The following is a 3,683-nucleotide window of genomic DNA, read 5'->3' on the forward strand; positions in this document are numbered from 1 at the left end:
ACTTAACTTTTTTTTTTTTTTAGAATGGTGAATCTATTCATGTGGGAAATTGCTCTATAGACACATGCATAAATGGTACAGTGGAGAATAAAGCAGTACACTGTGATCCTGTCCAGTATCCTGTGTGTAAGAACAAATTTCCACCACTGAAAGTTGCTGACGAGTCTGGATGCTGTTTTAAATATGAGTGCCAATGTGAGTTAAGATGGATATTTGATGTTCTATTTAATGAATCAGTTACTGTCTCACAATGTATTGTTGCACTGAAAATGATCTGTGCATGTTGTTTCAGGTATCTGCAATGGCTTTCGCGACCTACATTACATTACATTTGATGCAATATATTACCCTTTTAAAGGAAACCTCACTTATGTGCTTGTGCAAGAAATTGATCCGAAGTATAATATCAGTGTCGTAGTTGATAATGTCTTCTGTGACATTCTGTGACAACAATGAGATTCTAGAGAATTCTGTTTACAACTTTGTTGTAATACGTTGGAGAGGGTCCTTTTCTATTACAGTTTGTAAAAAAAACAAACACTATTCATCATTTTAAATCAGTTAAATAAAGCTAATGTTATGTCTCATGTTATCCCTCAGTCAGTGTTTTCAACCGCAGAAAGACGTCAATAAAACTGCTTTTAAACAATATGTCAAGTAACGTTGCATTTACCTCATCTCAGCGATGCCAAACTGGTGCATTCATGTTTGTATAGGTTTTATTTAATCTATAATTTCTTTACTTTGTTCTCAGAAATCCTCGGCTCTCAGAAACACGGGGCAGTGGTCTGAAGTTCATAGTTCCTCTGCTGAACACCAGCTCAGATTTCAGCAACATACCAGCACAAGAACCAGCACTATTTCAATGGAAAAGGGATAACAGGGATTACACTGAATGTTACTTTTAAATATTAAATGTTTTTTTTTCCCCAAAAAAATGTTCGTTAAATGAGTTTAAATGTAGGTAATCAATAAAAACTGTATAAAACATGCTGTATTTAAAACTGTATTCATCCAAAATAGTATAGTAATAGCAATAAACACTGTATCGTGTAAACACAGTTGTTGTGTAATGTATTTTAAATTAATCTGGCAATATTAATCCACGAATGAGGTAAAAATAAGCCAGTATTCCTGTAATAAAATACACACTAGGTTAAAATACACACTCTTGGGATTGTCCATATCTGACCCATCTGGGGAAGAAAAGTCTCATTGTATTTATTAATTTGTATTGAATTAATTACACAAATTATGTATCAATGCATTCTCTTTATATCATGTTGTAATTGTTTTTATAAATATATGCAGTTTATTGTGACATCCTGACTATTTGAAAGCTTGATTAGTGCAAAAACGGCCATATAACAGTGGTTTAGTTCTCATCATAAAAACAAAGCTTAGCCAATAGTATACAGATCACCGATTTTTAAATATATTTGCATATTAAACTCTAGATCTATTAACCTGATCAAGTCTAATTAAATTTCACAAATTAAATACTCATGCAGATGATGTAGCTAGAACACAAACAGTGTAAAGGAGAGAATTATTATATATTTATATGCATTACTCTACAAAGTATCAGTCAGGTAACTATAAAATTATTTTTGTGGATGAAGTTGATATTTTTATCATTAAATTGATCATAAACTACAGCAAATGTTACAGATGTCTGTTTCTATTTTTAGATCCACCTGGTGGTTTGAAGTCATGGTGAGCATGAACTGTCTGAATTGAATAATCTTTCTCAAAGTTCGGTATGACTTCATCTGAGCAACCCAAATTTGAAGCAGAATTGTTACCAATCGAAGACAGTGGAAAATTACTGCTTCACAACGTTGTTCTGTAACATTAAAAACCTAGACAGGGACATGCTTGTATCTGTAGCTTCACCGTGAAGACAAAACAGCACACAACATAAGAATAAACAGCAAAAATAATATAATAATAAATATCTTTAATATATTTTATTAAGTATATTAAAAGGAATAAATAAACACAATAAAATAATTATAACACAGATGTCTGCTTACTTGCTTAAAGCTGCACACATGCATAGGTTGTTATGAAGAATCCTTAGTTTACAGATACTCAAATGTATTTATCATCTTGTTGTCTCTCTCTTTCTCTCTCTCTCTCACTCTTTCTCTCTCCCTCTCTCCTGATTAGACCCACTTTACTTTCTTCCTTCAAGACAGTAGTTCATAAAATATAGTCTTTATTTCTCAGAATTTCTAGACAAATATGATTGTGTTCTGCCATTTCCTACTCTTCTAATCAGCAGTATTAAGGTTTCAAATCAGCATTAACATGATTTCTTAAGTATTATGTAACATACGATTAAAGTAAAGCCTAACGGATCCTGAAAATAGGGTTTTGCCATCACAAGTAAAACTGTCATTTACATTTGAAAATAATTTGCAACATTAGCCTACTCTTTTAACTATATTTTTGATCAAGTAAATTCTTCATCAATAGAATATATATTATTTGAACAATTTTAGTGTTTTTTTTTTTCAGATTATATATATGGTTTGGTTCGATTAATACTTATACAAACATTGATACAAAGTAAAAAGATTATTGTAAAGACCAATATATTTTCTTTAGACATAGGTCAAATGTTAATCTAGATGAGTATAATAATATAATCAGTATAACAAAATATTTTGGGGCATTTTATAACTTAATTTCAACCAGCAACCAGTATTTGTTTTGCACATCAAAACTCTGGTGTCAAGCAAAATACTATTTAAACAAAATTGTTTATTTTCTTCTTTTTTTTTCATTGGGGAGTGTTATTTTCTTTTTAGACAAACTGACTGAAACAGGTTTAAACCGGAAACCAAAATCATTTCACTTTTTTTAGTGTATGAATCGCTTTGCAATATTATGTGACAGATTTATAAGTAACATTTATTATTCAATTAGCGGATACTGTTTTCTGAAAGGGCTTAGAAATGAAGAACATCACAAGCAATTTTTCACAAGAACCAACCATTTTTGCATATCTGTTTTATGGCACTTGTAGAATAAATCACACCCCTTTGCTTTTTTGCTGTTGTTACAACTAACAAGCCATATATACATCATATAACTGTCAGTGACGGTAAATGTTTTTGTCTGTTTTTCCGGTTCCCCTCAAGTATGTTTATTCAAGCATTGTGAAAGGAACCTTTACATAAAGGTTTTAACTTACTAATCTTCAGTTGCATATACCATGCCATAGCAGAGCATCAATCATGACAATGTGTGTTTGAACTACGCTGTTGAGCCATTGAGTTAATTTCTGAATCCTGAATCCAGTTTACGCCAAAGTCCATATTAAGCTCCATCTGTTTGCTTTGTGCTTGTGAGATAATACGGCATATAGCAGAGTGTGACGAAGACTGTGAGAAAACATGCCAGATCCCAGTTTCAACATACAGTTTTCATAGGCTTAGTGGCCATGCACACATCTTTAGACAAGACATAAGCCAGAGGTTGGGATGGCATGGAAGGTTTCGGGAGAGGATCTACTCATTTTTAATAACAACTATAATAACAATAATCAAATAAAAAAATTCAAAAATTTGGATTCAGCTGATAAATCCTGAATATGATGCTTTACGACTTAATTAATATAATTTATATTTTTCAACAAATTTTGTTATTTCTTTTTTTTATGAAACATAATTGGT

Source organism: Sinocyclocheilus rhinocerous, unplaced genomic scaffold, assembly GCF_001515625.1.
Source record: "Sinocyclocheilus rhinocerous isolate Xijiao unplaced genomic scaffold, SAMN03320098_v1.1 scaffold1399, whole genome shotgun sequence".
NCBI classification, from domain to species: Eukaryota; Metazoa; Chordata; class Actinopteri; order Cypriniformes; family Cyprinidae; genus Sinocyclocheilus; species Sinocyclocheilus rhinocerous.